The sequence below is a fragment of the Sapajus apella genome, unplaced genomic scaffold (assembly GCF_009761245.1).
Source record: "Sapajus apella isolate SASKATOON/1434 unplaced genomic scaffold, GSC_monkey_1.0 scaffold42, whole genome shotgun sequence".
Classification (NCBI taxonomy): Eukaryota; Metazoa; Chordata; class Mammalia; order Primates; family Cebidae; genus Sapajus; species Sapajus apella.
The window spans coordinates 1,490,884-1,508,209 of record NW_022436982.1 but is presented as its reverse complement, the minus strand read 5'-3'; positions in this window follow the sequence as shown (position 1 = coordinate 1,508,209).

The following is a 17,326-nucleotide window of genomic DNA, read 5'->3' as shown; positions in this document are numbered from 1 at the left end:
TGCCCCCAAGGTGAGCTGCCCAGGTTCTTAGTGACCACTAATTTATCTAATTAAGTAACCCACAGAAGCTCTCTGGTGCATTTACCTGCCTGCCACTATCCTGGTGGGCCTGCTGCACCCAGATGTCAAGCTGGTAGGCTGGGATTAATTAGCAATTGTAATTAAAACAGAATGTAATTAACCACATAATAGCGAGATGTTCTTGTTTAATTTCCTGAAGATAAGAGACTATGAAGTTCTGACAGAAGACAATAAATATTTCAAAAACTCCTAAATTTGGTTATGCACTTGAGTTACATCCAAATAATTATTCGCCAAGCCATTTTTACCAAATAGAAGTGCATAGGCCCACACACATAGATTAACGATCTTAATTAATGATCTTGAGGCCCACTACCAAAAGACTTGAATGGCCCTGCTGTCTTTAAATCCTTAAAAAATAGATGGCTGCTGGCTGTAAAACAATGTGAATGTGCTTAAAACCACTGAACTGTAGACTTAAAAACGGCTAAAATGGTAAATGTTATGTCACGTATATTTTACCACAAAAAAAAAAATGTTCAGGTCAGGAACAATAGTTCATACCTGTAATCCCAGCACTTTGGGAGGACGGGGCCGGAGGACTGCTTGAGGCCAGGAGCTCGAGACCAGCCTGGGCAATATAGTGACACCTCATCTCTAACTTCGAAAAATAAATGAAGTTTTAAAACATAGCACAGTGCAGATGTAAGAGTACAGGCTTTTGGGTCAGACAGAGAGGTGTTCAAATTATGACTGGGCTACCTACTGGCTCTGTGACCTCAAGCAAGGTGCTGAACTTCTCTGAATCAACTTCTTCTTCTGCAGAATGGGAATAATAATGCCTTCCCATCTAATGAGCCCGAAGTAAGGAGTACAACTGGTGCACAGAAAGCATCCAGTGGGTAATGTGGCAGGTGAGGACAGATTAGACTCAGCATAAAGACCAGTGGGTAGAAGCTACAGGAAGACCTACTAGTGTTCATGATAAGAAAAATTTGCTTAAAGCAGTCTAGCAATAGAAGAGGCACCTCTACAGATAGACCATCGCACTACAAAACCATAGCCCCATAAGCCACAGCAGAGGAGAAACAATGACCCAGGAAGCAGGGTTCACAATGATTCACTCTCTAAGACGGAGGCTCCTAATCCATTCCAAAGGATGAAGGAGCTACCTGTGAGCAGCAAACCATCTCGTGCAGCTCAGGCATTGCACAGGGGTTGTTCCTCAAGGCCACCAGCCCCATGTTTTCTGTTCACCTTACTTGCTCCACTTCCCTACGGATCACTTTGGAGAAAGTAAATCTCTTCTTCTTGATCCTGTTTATGGCCACAGTCCTCATCACTGTAATAAGATAAGCTATGTACACTCTTATTTGTGTGAGATCAGAACTACGGCCCGCCTCTCACCCATGGGTAAAGTTGAACGGGTGTCCTCCCGGAAAAAGCTAATTTGATGGGCAATTAGCTAGGAATTTGCAAGAGAGCAGGAGACAGTCAGTTGCTGGGGAGGCTCAGGAAGCAGAAAAAGCTACCAGCTTTCTTAACAGTGCTGCAGCCCCTCTTGCTGAAAATCTTCCCTGTGGGTCCCAGTTGTTAGCTTCAGGCCTCTGAGAGGAATAAGAAATGAGTAGACAGGTGGGGGTTCCTGCATAGTATTTGGAGCCATTGATTCCTACATAGTTTTGAGGATAACCTTTCCTCGATTGTTTTCTCAGCCTCTCCAGGAACTGCCTTCGTGGAGCTCCCAAAAAAATTGCAGTAATCCTTTCTCATCACCTTGCTTTGGACTTATCTCCTTAAGTGCCCACATCTGTATTGTACTGTAAGCTACCTGAAGACCTAAGCTATGTCTTTTTCTTTCTTTTTTAGACCTGTGGTCTCACTATGTTGCCCAGGCTGGTCTCACATTCTTGGGCCATCCTCCCCACTCAGCCTCCCAAAGTGCTGGGATTACAGGTGTGAGCCTCCATGCCCGGCCCTATGTCTTTTTCTTGATCATATTCCCAACATCATTGCCAAGCGCAGACCCAGCTTTCAGGGTAAGATTGTAGAATAAATTGGATAGAGAGCTGGGGCCAAATGGGCTGGAAGAAGACAAAGAAAGGAAGGAGAAGGGAACCCCAAAGGACACTGACTCCACACTTGACACACTTTCCCCCGCCTTGGGATGATCATTTAATCTTTGTGAGAACCCAATCAGGGCAGGCATATTATTACCTTCTCTGAACAGAACACAGAAATTAAGTAACTGGCCCAGAAACACTCATTTGTGAGTGAGGGGTCAAGATTCAACCCGCATCTACCTGTTCCAAAGCCCAGGCTGTTTTCTCTAAGAAAACACAGCTCCACCCAGTCCCTTTCCTGGGTTCCGCAGCTATTCCCAGTCTCCATTCTGCAGGACCCCCTCCCCATCGCTGAAACCTCACCAACTCCAGAGAGTTGGCAGTGTTGCTGCAATTCCAAGTCCTATGGATCCACACCAATGCATTCCTGTGTTCTTCAGGTAGGAACTATTTGGGAGAATGAATTCATATACATTACCTAGGTGCTATTTTCATTCTCAAATTAGTAATGAATATCTTTGCTGTGAAACTATAGTAGGGAACAAATTACTATTTATGCTTTTGTTAAAACAAAACAGCTCTAGAGCTGGGTGCATTGGTCACACCTGTAATCCCAGCACTTTGGGAGGCCGAGGTGGGAGGATCTCTTGAGCTTAGGAGCTAAAAATCAGCCTGGGCAACATAGGAAGACCCTATCTTTAAAATAATTTTTTAATAAAAAGCTTTGGGAAACAGCTGTAATGAACTAAATTCTAGCATGCTCAGGTGGAAGTTGGGAGAAATAATTTGGATTGTGATCACCAAATGAAAAAATTACATCCTCCTAACAGTGGTTCCAAATAGTTTTACGTTATTCCACTTTGCAGTGTGCAGAGCATTTTAATACAAATTACTCTCATTTGGTCTTCCCAGAAGAATAAAATAACTTATATACCTTCATCTTTTAATGCAGATAAATCTATCAATATTTTCCTTTCAAGATTATTCTTTGCTTTTCAGTTTGCAAATTCCTCTCTTAAAATGTTTTCCTTTTATTTTTTACAATGAATTATTTAAACAACCTAGAATTAATTTGAGAAATAGGTAAGGTAAAGATATAATTTTATTTTTCCCATACTAATCTATTTTTTAATTTTTTCTTTTTTCTTCTTTTAGAGACAGGGTCTACTATGTTGCCCAGACTGGTCTTGAACTCCTGAGCTCAAATGATCTCCCGCCTCGGCCTCACAAAGTGCTAGGATTACAAGCGTGAGCCACCACACCCAGCCCTCCATATTAATCTATTGTTGCAGCACAATTTATTGAATAATGCTTCCTCCCTTAAGATATTTCATCTTTGCCATTCATTTATTATACACATATCCATTTGTCCATTTCAAACTCATCTATTCTATTCCAAGTATATTTGCCAAGTATTTTTTCCAAGTCATACACTCTCTTAATTACTTTAATTTTCTATTATTTTTTAAAATATCAAATAGTGAAAGTACCCCTCTTGGGTACTATTTCTTACCACCCACCACCACCACCTCCCCCCCCACACACACACACAAATCCCTGAATATTCTCATCTGTTAATTTTTCCAAATACAATTTAGAATCATATTGTTAGCACAGACCTGAGGCCTCCAGGGCAGGGAGCTGTCAATGGGGCAAGAACAAGCTATTTCCTACCTTCTCTTGAGCAAATAATACCGCTCTTTTATGCAGGGTGAAAGAAATATAGTCTGTAAATTGTTTTTTTCAACCCAACTTCCCTCTTCCTACAACTTTTGGAAATCTGTATTTTCAGAAGCTTTTCACATGTCAAGCAAAATTTGTTAGCAAAACCTGTTTTAGCTAAGCCTATGGTGAATCTGTTAGAAGGGGATGGGTGGCTATGCTGCGTGCAGGCACTTCTGAGAAATAGCGCTGCTTAATCCTATTGCCTATCACGCTTATAGCAATCACAAAATTACCTAGACGTAAAGGGAAAAAAATTGTCAGAGATAGACCTTTTAGGTGAATTGTTTTACCATAAAAACCTGACTGCCTTGTCTTGGGTTAAAAACACATTTTAAGTTACATAGACTTCCTCCCCAATAATTTTTGGAACATTCGCTAAATAAAATATTCTCCATAGCAGATTTAAATCACACCCAAAACTGTCCATTTGGGTTATGAGTATTCATCATTTTCTTTGCATTTTGGGCATTTTCTTGAGACACTGGATAAAGATGGGGGTTGTTAAATAGATGCCATTTAAACCACTTTGTTATTTCAATGGGGAGTTGGAAGGAGCCATATTAGGTGCACTGCTAAGTAATCTACCACTGTGTGACCCACAGGTGCAGGAATTTTCTAAGTTAAATTTGTACTACTTTTAACTAGCACTGGGAAAAGGCTGGCTTAAGAGTAGAACAAAATGGCTGAGAATCCAACAGACTTGGGTTCTAATCCTGACTCCACTTAATACTATTTGAAAACCCTGGGCAAGTTTATTTCCCAGCTCTGTGCCTTGGTTTCCTTGAATGTAATGTTAGGAAACTAAAACTTACCTTGTAGGATTCAAGACAATGCATATACAGTACCTTGTACAATAGTTTGCACGAAGTCGGTACCTTGTAAAAAGCCAGTTATTGATGCCTCCAAGAATGCGAATACTCTATGTGTCCACATCATTTCTAGTTTAAGAACGCACCCAAAAAATGTGAAAGGATAGGAGCTCCGTTGAGTGGAGAAAAAAGATTCTAGATGATTCTCTTAGTTTATAGAATTTCTGCCTAGGAAATCAAATTCTTGCCTCTGGTTTGAAGGGCATCCAAGAGCCCACTCTGCAGCTCAGGCTTGGCACAGTCGTGGGAACATCCCCCCTGCCCCACACTGAACACACACTCACTCAGGAACCAGCCTACAAGATCCATTTAGGTGAAGTGCCACTTCCCAGAAGCCAAGAGCAGCCATGCAGATGCTGCCCCCAGTGCCCCTGCTGGCATGAGAATCCTTGGCCACTGCCAATCTGCTGCCCAGGCTCCCCTCCACAGTTCACAGAGCCATGTCTCAGTGGAAGACACAAAATGGCCCACATCAACATGTGCAGCCAACAAAGGGAACAAGCCGATCAGCAGATATCACTGAACAAGAACCCCTCACAAAAATAATGGCTACCGTGCATATGCCGGACACCCCCACCTGGCACTTTACATGTGTCTTCTTGTTTAATTATCACAGTAACCCTGTGAGATGGGTATTGGTACTGTATCTTCATTTTACAGAGGAGGAAATGAGGTTCAGAGAAATTCAAAGTATCTTATCCAATATCCCATAGCTGATAAGAGTCAGAGATAAGATTATAAACCAGATCTGTGTGACTCCAATGCTCAGACTCATTCCACCAAACATGCTTGCTCTCCCAAGAGCCCACATACAGAGTTCTCTGCCTGGGATTCAGAATCTGACTCACAGACTCTGACCTAAAAGGAACCTCTGAGATTTTCAATTATTACACTGTTTTCTCCCAGCTCCAACTCCAAGCCCACCCTTGTACACTCCACCTTGTGATACCAGGGAGGAGGCCCTGAACAGCCCATTTCTCCTTTGCCAGCTGCTCTCTTGAGGTATTTTCTAGGGGTGGGGAGTGCTAAAGGGAGACCTAAAGGAGGGAGCCACTTCCTGCCTGCTTCCTATTTAGGTCAGCATGGCTCCAGCAAGATTTCTTCTTTAGAACTTCTATAGCAATCTGTTGGCCACAGCACAGTGATTCTCTCCCTTCCCTCCCCAGAGGCAGCAGGACCCATCTGAGCTAGGAGGTCCATCCCCTTCTCCAGGTTTCTGAGGTTTTTTTGGTTTTTTTTGTTTTTTTTTTTTTTTTTTTTTTTTGAGACGCAGTCTTGCTCTGTCACCAGGCTGGAGTGCAATGGAGCAATCTTGGCTCACTGCAACCTCTGCCTCCCGAGTTCAAGCGATTCCCTGCCTCAGCCTCCCAAGTAGCTGGGACTACAGGGGCATACCACCACACCTGGCCAATTTTTTGTATTTTAGTAGAGACGGGATTTCACCGTGTTGGCCAGGATGGTCTTGATCTTGTGATTCACCTGCCTTGGCCTCCTAAAGTGCCAGGATTCTAAGCGTGAGCCACCGCACCTGGCCAGGTTTCTGAGTTTTAACAGTCACTGCTTCTTCCCTCTGCTCCCAGCCCCAAGGGTGGTAGCTACTTACTGCAGCTGCTACCTCTGTGGTTCCTTTGTGCTCCCTGATTGCCTTTCCATTTCTTTAATACCTGGTTAAAAATGAATTGTATTAACGTCTATGTTAAAAAAAACTGGCATGACTTGTCTCCTGACTGGACCCCATCTTACACAAGGAATCGTCATCTACTCTAATGCCTTTCAGCTGAGGAGACTGAAGCCCAGAGAAGTTAAGTGACTTGCTTAAGCATGCACACTCAGTCAGAATTTTAAATAATGTTGCTACCATTTGTCCTCTTAGAATGTTCTAGAACAGCATGAGGTACATACCACCATCCCTATCCCTACCCACACTTTCTTAGAATGTGCTGTAACCCAATTACATACATACCATCATCCCTATGAAACAAATGTAGAAGTTGAGGCTCAAACATTATGTGATTTCCCTAATGTCACCCACCTAACGAGTAACAGAGGTACAATTTGAACTGAATTAGCCTAACTGTGAAACCAGGGCTCTGAACCACTAAGTGTGTTATCTCCCCATCCCTCTGGATTGGATAAATGTCTCTGCATCTTCCAGGGCCGGTGGAGCTCCTGGCTGTGGTTCCTCACCCTCCTAGCACTGCTCACTCTTGAAGCCAGTAATCTTTTCTTAGCACTACTGGCACAGAATACAAAATCTAAATATTGTCCATCTACTAACATTTCTTTAACCAACTCCCCAAACCAAAAGGGAAGAAAGCAGCTATCTTTTACATGACATTATTGTCTCCCAAGCTATCTTGGAATCTTCAGGATGATTAAAGCCCCTCTCATAGCCAGTTGTAATGACTCTGAGTCCTGGATGATTCATAGAAAAAAAAAAAAGAGAGAGAGAGAGGACTACTTGGCAATTAGGAAGGAGTAAGATCACAGTTCTGAAAGCTATAAATATCTTTCACATGCCTTCTGTAGACTGGGCCGCAAAATAAGAAAGCTCCAATATGCTATTTATTAGTTATCAAAAAGCACAAAGTTGCACTTCAAAAATATCAATAAATATCTCTATTACCTCTTGACAGGTAGAGCCCAATTAGGAGCTTCCAAGAAGCTGGGTTTGAAGTCCAGCCACTCCCTGACTGAGAGCTCCACTAAACACTGCAGCCAGTTAGTCACAGAAGGAAACTGGATGGCTCCCATGTCAGGCAGGCTGCAGGGCCAGGGCAGGAGGAAGAGCTGCTCGTTGTCTACTAACGAGTCAGCCTGGATGCCCAGCAGAGCCCTTGTTTGTAGGAAGGATCCTCAGGATTGATCTTAGTTCCAGCCCAGAATGGAGGTTAAGTCAGGAGCCATCAGAGAACGTAGGAGGCCTTGCCACCATGTGAGGGTTGAGCCTACCTATGATTCCAGGAGTAGAGAAAAAGACATCAGCCTCTTCAGGCACCCTGAGCTTTTGTGGGCAGCTCCGTTGACGCTCTTGAAACCTGTGCTGCTTTCAGTCAGCAACTATTTATGGACTACAAGTGAGGTACCAGGCTCTGATAGTATTGCTCTGTTCAAGTCAATAAACATTTGCTGAGTTCCTATATGTACAAGCACTTTACCAGGAAGAAAGGACCTTTACCTAAAAAGGTGGCCTTCCAGACTCATGTGTGACCTCCTGCTCATCTCAGCACCCTGGGTGTTACAGGCTTTCTCAGTGCCCTGCAGTAGGAGGCAGTCCAATTTACCAGAAAGAGCACCACCAGGAGCCGAAGTTTATGTCTGGGCTCTGCCACTCACCCCTGTATGATTTAGCCAAGTCACTGAACCATCCCACCTCAGTAGTTTCATGTGCCAAAAGCAATCTGACAGGCTAAGGTCCAACAAGACAAATCTAAGGATGATTATTATTGAAATGTGTGGGAGGAGGGAAATGAAAACAGGTATTTCCACCCAATTTAATTTAACTTCTACATCAGACAAATGAAATTCCCTCTGATTATTAAGAAAGACTGGCTGGGCGCCATGACTCACACCTGTAATCCCAGCACTTTGGGAGCCCGAGTCAGGAGAATCACCTAAGGTCAGGAGTTGGAGACCAGCCTGACCAACAGGGAGAAACCCCTTCTCTACTAAAAATATAAAATTGGTCAGCATGGTGGTGCATGCCTGTAATCCCAGCTACTCGGGAGGCTGAGATAGGAGAATTGCTTGAATCTGGGAGGCAGAGGTTGCGGTGAGCCATTGCACTCTGCCATTGCACTCCAGCTTGGACAACAAGAGCAAAACTCCATCTCAAAAAAAAAAGAAAAAGAAAGACATGGGGAAAAGTGAAACACAAAATCAGCCCCAGGAAAATGTGACCATAGATAGATAGATAGGTTTATTTTCAGGGCAACTCCACGTAATTGTTTTGGTACCCCCTCATTCAGTGCCCAAACCCGAAATGCAGTTCCTACCCCAACCCCTTCCAGAATCACTGGATCCCAGCCATGGGAGGGCCTGCGAGCCCATCTCATTTGGCTTTCTGCACCCACAGGACCCCAGGCATCAGCATCCTGGGAGAGGCCTTCCAGCCTTCGCTTGAATATGTTCAAAGGTGAGGTGCCCATTGTTTGGTAATATAACATTTATAGCATTCCATTTTTTCCAGCCCTGATGAGTAGAAAACATGAAATCCAAACCTCTCTGTGTATCCATCACCCATCAGTCCTAGTCCAACCCCATTGATGCTACCTGAACTCATCTAACTAATCTTCTCCAAGGTAGCCTTTGACCCAGACCCTCACTCTCCTCTCCTTCATAAGAACTCCTACAAACTACTTTGGGGAAGGGGGTGGCAGTGGGGATTGTGGGGTTGAGGGGAGCATTCTGTTAATAGGACCCAATCCTGACATTGCTTGGATCCTATTAACAGAAGTGAGTTCTTCCTCCTACTTGTTCAGAAGTTGACACCAGGCATGAAAAGATAGGCATGACCTTTTCAGCCAGAGCCTAGGGAGGAGATTTTAAAAATATCTGTATGTCCGCAGGCATCATGGCCAGAGCCGACACTATGAATAACCCTCTGTCCTCCCTGGAGACTCAGACAGGCAACAAAAAGGGACCTGCAGGCCAATTTGCATGTCAGGGTGCAGGGGGAGTCATCGGCCAGGACTGGCCTTTGTCTTCTAACAGCTGAGGCATGGCCCAGGGCAATGGAGGCCCCGTCTATCCCTGAGTCATGATGTGGCCCAGAGGAGAAGATGAGAGAATTAGGAGAATCGGGGCTTTGTCCTTACTATAATAATAGTAATTTCCCTCAATATTTGAGAATTATAAGCAAGGACTTGGACTCAAATTAACTTAGGATTAGACTCAGATTATGTTATAGTATGTTGATTAAAATGAAATATCATATCTGGCTATACTAAACCCACGTCACTGGGTAGTAGAAGGGCTTAATTCCAAAAGTATCATCAGTTAATAATAACAAGAATAACTAACATTTATTGGGCCAGTCACTGCTTTAGTTATAGTAGCTCACTTAAGCCCCAAGACAACCCTGTGAGGAAGTATACAATAACTCAGGGATGGACAGGGTCTCCATTGCCCCGGGCCATGCCTCAGCTGTTAGAGGACCAAGGCCAGTCCTGGCCAATGACTCCCCCCATACCCCCACATGCAAATTGGCCTGCAGGTCCCTTCTTGTCGTCTGAGTCTCCAGGGAGCACAGAGGAGTATTCATAGGGTTGGCTCTGGCCATGGTACCTGCGGACATAGAGATATTTTTAGTATCTCCTCCTTCTCATTTTATAGATGAGGAAACAGAAGCTGAAAGCAGGTAAGTAACTTGACTAAAGTCAAACAACAGTAAGTGGGTCCATTGACTCAGAGCCTGAACTCTTAACCGAGAGACAAAAACAGAGAAAGAATGAATCTATCTTCCATAGCCAACAACTTATTCACCAGACCAGGGTCTTTATTTTAATGCCATTCACCCCTACATGTCTGCTTCCCTGAGAAGGAAGCAGGACAGGCTCTCACAGATGTGGAGCCTCTAGAGGCCTCTGGTCCCCACAGCTTCGCCGCCTGCAATCTAGGCTTTGGCTCAGCTGCCCGCTCATTATTCCTGGATCCCCAGGCTCCCTGCCCCTCCTGCCACCTGTACCTGCCTGACTGTGCATAGGCACTTGTTCCTCCAAGTCTGAGCTAAGCCCCTGGACCCTTAAATCCAGCAGGTCCACCTGGTGATTCCCAAACATCAGTCAGTCACATGCTACCATCACAATTTTTAGAATATCTATGGACCACTATTTACTTCATGTGTTTCTGCAAAATCGCTTATTTATGTATTTTATTTATTTATTTTGAGACAGAGTTTCACTCTTGTTGCCCAGGCTGGAGTGCAATAGCGCAATCTCGGCTCACCGCAGCCTCCATCTCCCGGGTTCTAGAGATTCTCCTGCCTCAGCCTCCAGAGTAGCTGGGATTACAGACACCTGCCTTATTTTTGTATTTTTAGTAAAGATAGGGTTTCACCATGTTGATCAGGCTGGTCTGGAACTCCTAACCTCAGATGACCCACCAGCCTCGGCCTCCCAAAGTGCTGGGATTACAGGAATGAGCCACTGCACCCAGCCTATTTATTTTTACTTAGCTGTATTTAAACAGTAATATCTGTGAAATCATAAGCAAATATGCTGGTCAATTTTTTTCTAACATGCATGAAAATGCACAACTATTAAAGGTTTTTTTTTTTAATTTCCCATCAGTAATACATACCACTACTGGCACACACTCCCTTATCAGATGCACAAATCTCTTCTACAATACTGTAAACTGTGATCAACCAGCCATCCCTCAAAATCTCTGGTGAGGGGACTCACCACTTTCTGACTGTTACCTAAACATTTGCTGTTTAGGTAACATTTGGGCCACCCCAGCTAGATGGTCCAACAGCTATGGAAGGGGACCAGGCAGGGCTAACCTGTAATTTTTGCTTCCTTTTTTTCAGAAAGGACCTCATGAGGGAGAATGAGGCATCAAGGTCAGAAGTAGCTAGAATTTCAGCTCCACTACTTATTTTAAGTTCCTGAGCAAGTAACAACATCTCTGAGCCTCAGTTTCCTCATTTCCAAGGGGATTATAATACCCACCTCAAAGATTGTGCTATGGGTGAGATCACAAATGTAAAGTATCTAGTGCAGCTTTTGGCATACCACAATCACCCAATAAATATAAATTCCCTCCCTTTCCACAAGAAGAGTGAGTAAAGTAAACTAGAAATGCCGACTAATGGCTTTCCTTGATAAGAATTTTCCTGGCTCATCTCCTAGAAGCATTCCAATCATTCACTGCTCTGCATATGAATTTGGGGCAGTATTTTTCTTCAGACTTGGCTGACAGCCTGATGATCTTTCCAAACCGTGAGTGAGGACCTGACCATTCTGAAGATCAAGACAGTAAGAATTTCTACCTTAAACAGCAGAGCTCTCACTATTGGTTTTCTGAGGATAACAGGTTTCCATGATCCCAAAGGGAAAGTTGGCCTGCCTTCCAGGGGCACATGAAGGAGCAGGGTGGGTGCTAACCTGGGAGGGACCAACCCTGAGACTGGCTGGATGTTTAAGCTGACAGAATTTCAACAGAAAAGCATCAACCATCACTGTCAAAAGCACTGGAGTCAGGCTGGGCACGGTGGCTCATGCCTTTAATCCTAGCACTTTGGGAGGCCAAGGTGGGAGACTCACCTGAGGCCAGGAGTTCGAAACCAGCCTGGCCAACATGGCAAAACCCAGTCTCTGCTAAAAATGTGAAAAATTAGCCAGGCGTGGTGGCGGACACCTGTAATCCCAGCTACTCAGGAAGCTGAGGCAGGAGAATCACTTGAACCCAGAAGGCAGAGGCTGCAGTGAGCTGAGATCACGCCACTGGACTCCAGCCTGGGCAACAGATCAAACCTCCATCTCAAATAAATAAATAAATAGCACTGGGGTTTTTTAATAGAAGCTACACAGCTCCCAGAAAAAGTGAAGCCTGCACACAGTCCTAATGAGTTGGTGGTCAAAGCCTTATCTGCATCCCTTTTCACTCACTATTATGTGTCATTAAGGAAATTTTCCACTGAGCAGAGTGACCTTGACATATGATTTCTTGTGCTCTTCTGGGAATACGCAGAGCATTATAGGAAGTAATGATTCCCAAAGAGCCCATCTAATCTGACAATTTTCATCAGCCTCCAAAGGGAGATTTTACCTTTTGCTCATTTCTCTTTTTTTTTTTTTTTTTTTAGTGTTACTATAAAAAAGAGAGGGAGAACAAGATCTATAACCTTTAATATGTCCTTGCAAAAGTTAGAGGCGTGAGATAAATGTTCTCTTTCACTCATCTTTTCCACCAGTCAGCATTTCTCAGCAGGTGGATCAAATATACACCTGGTCAAACTTTACTCTTTCTCTAAATCTTAAAGATACTCTCCAGGCATCTCATGTGAGCTTGGCCAAAAAACCATGGGCACTAGACTCTTAGACTACTGGAACCAAATAACCTGAACCTAGGAGGATCCTGACCACTCTAATCTCAACCAATGTCGAGTCCACATTTGGGAACATGAGTGGTAAGAACTCTGGAAATAAAATTCTGATTCTGGTCATTTCCAAACCTTGTTTGATATGAACAAAATCTATTATCCAACTTTTTCATAAAGATGGGGTCTCATTATGTTGACCAGGTTGGTCTCAAGCTCCTGGCCTCAGGTGATCCTCCCACCTCAGCCTCCCAAAGTGCTAGAATTATAGGCCTGAGCCATGCCCAATATGGAACCATTCTTTATCAATCTTGGGAACTCCTCTCCATTCTCTTATTAAAGTCTGCAAGGAATTATGTCTCCCTCACACATATACACACATACACTCTGCCCCCACAGTCAATAAGCTCTATGATCAATCCCAGGGAGAAAATCCCATGAGAAGCTCTATGATCAATCCCAGGGAGAAAATGCCAAACCATGGGCTTTTTGTTTCAGAATACAGTAGCCTTCCCTTATGTGCAGTTTTGCTTTCCAAGATTTCAGTTGACCATGGTCAATCCTGGTCTGAAAATACTAAATGAAAAATGTCTGAAATAAACAATTCCTAAGTTTTCAATTGTGCACCATTCTGAATAGAGTGATGAAATCTCGTCTGTCCCACTCAGTCCCACCCAGGATGCGAACCCTCCCTTTGTCCAGCATCTGCACACTGTAGACACTCCCGTTAGTCACTCAGCAGCCAGCTCAGCTATCAGATCAACTATCATGGTATTGCAGTACCTGTGTTCAAGGAACCCTTATTTTACTTAACAATGGCCCCAAAGCAAAAGAGTAGTGATGCTGGCATACTATTATAATTGCTCCATTTTAATCTCTTATTGTGCCTAATTTATAAATTAAACTTTATCAGAGGTGTGTGTTAGAATGTTAAGAAGTTCTGCCATGGCATTGTCCATGTATTTTGTTCTTTTAGCATAGGTTGCACTCCTCCCTCCATTAGTCATTAAGGTCTTTGACATTAGAGGTATAGGGAAAAAAAAACCAGTGTACAGAGGGCTCAGTACTATCCTTTGTTTGGGGTCTTGGAAAGTATACCCCACAAATGAAAGGGGGCTACTACATACTATGTAAGTTTTTGGGGGTAAATGGACCTTTCTAATAATAGTTTCTAGAATAATGTTTAGATGCACTTTGTCAGTTTTCTAGCTCTACACAAAGTGACGTGAGGAGCAGGATCCCACATATTAGAGCAGGAACTGGTAAGAATTATTAACTTCTGGGTCAGCTCCTAGGCCTTTTTTAACTATGAAGCATCAAGATAATGGAGAAAGAAGGAAAATTAAAGTCACCAAAAAGGCTAAGTTGACTTACATAAAGAAGAGCTGAGCGAAGACAGGAGAGTGGAGAGACAGACCAGTTTATGTGAGTTCAGCTGAGTAACGATTTGGGGAGAGGCTCAGAGTGTGGGACAAGAGAGACTTAGGACCAGCTGCAGAGTTCAAATTTCAAGAAGTTCTGCCACTGCATTTTTCAGGAGAGACAGCAAGAATCTTTTGATCTGCTTACAATTATTATTCACTGGTCTGTTACGTATTAAATGGGACTCTGTGCTGGACTGAACTGTGAGTGGTTATCCTTATCTGCATAACGTCAAATGTCCACGAAGTTTCAAGTTACCAGGGTCCCTAGCAATCATTGATATGGTAGTGTGTCTGGGTACTTTGTTCTTTTAGCATAGATTGCACCCCTCTTCCTTATTAGTCATTAAGGTCTCTGACATCAGATACTCTGCCTTTTGTAAAATAAGATTTAAAAGTACAGATCTCTGCACATAGTGTGGCAGGAAAGGCTCATTAGAGTTTACTGCTTGGGGCAGAGATAAGATTGAGGCCATTTAGCTAAAATAGAATGCACTGCATGCTCCATTCCCTTCATTAAGGCCCTGGTAGAGGCAAAGTCCCAGCTGTCAATTCTGAAATTCCCAGGTGCACCAATACCAGATTACTTTAACTATTATTAATTATTAACACCTCACAACTCATTGCCCCACACCAGAGCATCTTAATAGCATGGCTGAGAACCATGGATTTAATCTATATGTTTGAGGTCAATCAAAGAATGCATTTGAAATCTAGAAATGTCTAGAGATCCAGATGCCAACGGCCAAAGAAAGAAATCCCCAAAAAGCAAGACAGACGGTAATGTCAAGTTCAACATGAACCTTTCTAAATCCAAGACGACCTGCACTCCTCTCCAGCCCAAGAGGAATTGGGGCCTGAGATGGTCTTCTCTGATCAGAACTAAAGTGTAGTGGGAAGAGCAGTAGGCTCAGAGTCCAGAGAACTGAATTCAATCCAACCTCTGTCACCAACTCACCAAGAGGCAATGCTGAATGGAGAGGTCGTGCAAAAAAAAAAAAAAAAAAAAAAAATGGACTTTGGAGCTAGACAGAACTGGGTTCAAACCCCAGCTCCCTCAATTACTTTTCTTGTAACCTAGGGCAAAGCACTTCAGCTTTTTCTGCCTCATTTGTCTCATCTGTGAAAAAAAGGATGATAACATTTACTTATCAGGGATTCATTATAAGAACTAAATGAGACATATGCAGGCACTCAATAAAGGCCAGTTGCTGCTGTGTGGCCTTGGACAAATCACTTAACATCTCTGGACCTCAGTTTCCTCTTTTTTAAAGTAACAGGGATGGATTACATAATTTCTAAGACTCTGAACAGCAGGGAATTCTGAGATCCTAGATGTCAGATCCTAGCAAAGAATAAACATAAGGAAGAAACAACCAAGGAAAATTTGGCATGAGGTGTTGATTAAATCTTGCCAGAATGGTTATGGCGGAGGCAAGGAAGACCAAGCAGAGTGGAAAGGCAGTCATTGCCCAGGCATTTACAGAAAGTAGACATTCCCCAGTGAGCTGGGTACAGGGAGTAGCTCCCACTCCCCTCACACAGGCCATTTTCACAGACTGCCCAAAAATATTTTTAAGACCATAAGAAGTAGATTCAATTAAGACAAATTTTGTAATGGAGCAAAAAGCAAACTGGACTAAGAATTCTGATGCTGGTTCTGTCACTAACTTGGTTTGCAGTTTTGCTTTGGCTACTAGGAAGCTCACAATCAAATTTGTTGTTCATGTTTGCTAACCCTTGAGAAGTTCTTACAGCCTACATGTTATGACTGCAATTCCACTTACCCCTTTCATTCAGCCACTATACTTCATTTTCCATAATCACAGCTTTGTTTCTATTTTAGATTTTCTTATTTCATTGTATCTATTCTTGTAATCCACTTGAATTACTTTATGAAACAAGGCAGAATATAAATAAATAGAAATCATTTTGTGAGTCACTCAACTATTTTACATGTTCTTTTCCTGTGTTTAAAATAAGTGTCGGGGACTCTGTCCAATATTCCTTTCAGCTCTAACCTTGTTAATTCTGGTGTTTCATTTCTGTAGCTCAAAGGCCATATTAGGTGGTCTTCATAGAGCCTTGGCTTAGTAAATGTAGACAGCACTGGGTTCTCCAACGCATTTCACTTGTCCTTATACTTTTATTAGGAGTCACTTATGCTCTGGAATATTATTGTTGGTAGCATTAATGAAGGTTAATGACTCATTTTGAAGATCTCCTTCCATCCTATTACTATTAGGTGCCCCGTTAGTATCCTTAGAATTGGAGCTATCACTGTAACACTGGAATAGGGCTTCATGTTTGTATAGAACCTATTAACTTGACTAACAGTTTGAAATGATCCCACTTTGATCTTCACCAACATATGTAAAGCTGAGAACACATCTGCATTTTGTAGATAAGGAAAGAGAAATACAAAGAGATTAAGTGACTTGCTCAAACTCACAGGGCTAATGATTAGCAGAAGGACTTGAACTCCAATCTTCTGACTCTACTCTTTGGCCCTCTGCAAACTCCCAGCCTCAATAAAAGACTGCGAAGGGACTTGTCCAGGTCACACATCTCCTGTGACAGCCTCTCTGGAATGTTGCCCTGGAGAGCCACCTCCTCCAGTCTCATGGAGTGCCATAGAATTGTTCTTATCCCTTTTTCACATACAGACCTTCTACTGTTTGAAAACAGTAATCCTGTACCCTTTAAATCTTTTATTCCTGAGCTAAATATCAGAGTCAAATTCCCTGAGAGCTATTTCATCTGTGAGGCACAAGAAACTCAGTGGCTAGGGTCCATTGGGTTTCAGGGGTCTATGGGAAAAAAAAAAAAGTTTCCAAGCTACAGATGACAAAATTGAAATTAATAGCCATTTAATTAACTACCTGAAAAATGTAACATTATGTCAATGTCATTGTTAAATTTATTATTCATTTATAAATTTATTACAGGTGAGAACATTTGTAGGTTAGATTCTCTTGTTTTGCAAGAATTCCTGAGTAGGCATACTGATTGATTTGTGCCTACTCAGGAGAGTAGGCAAAGCCAATTGTAAATTGAATAATTATTCACAGGCAAATAACTTCAAAGGCAAAACTATAAACATCCCGTCAACATTTTATGGAAAATGTTACATTTAATTCAAGGTGTGGGTGCATTTTAATGTGTTTGATCTAAGTGATGATG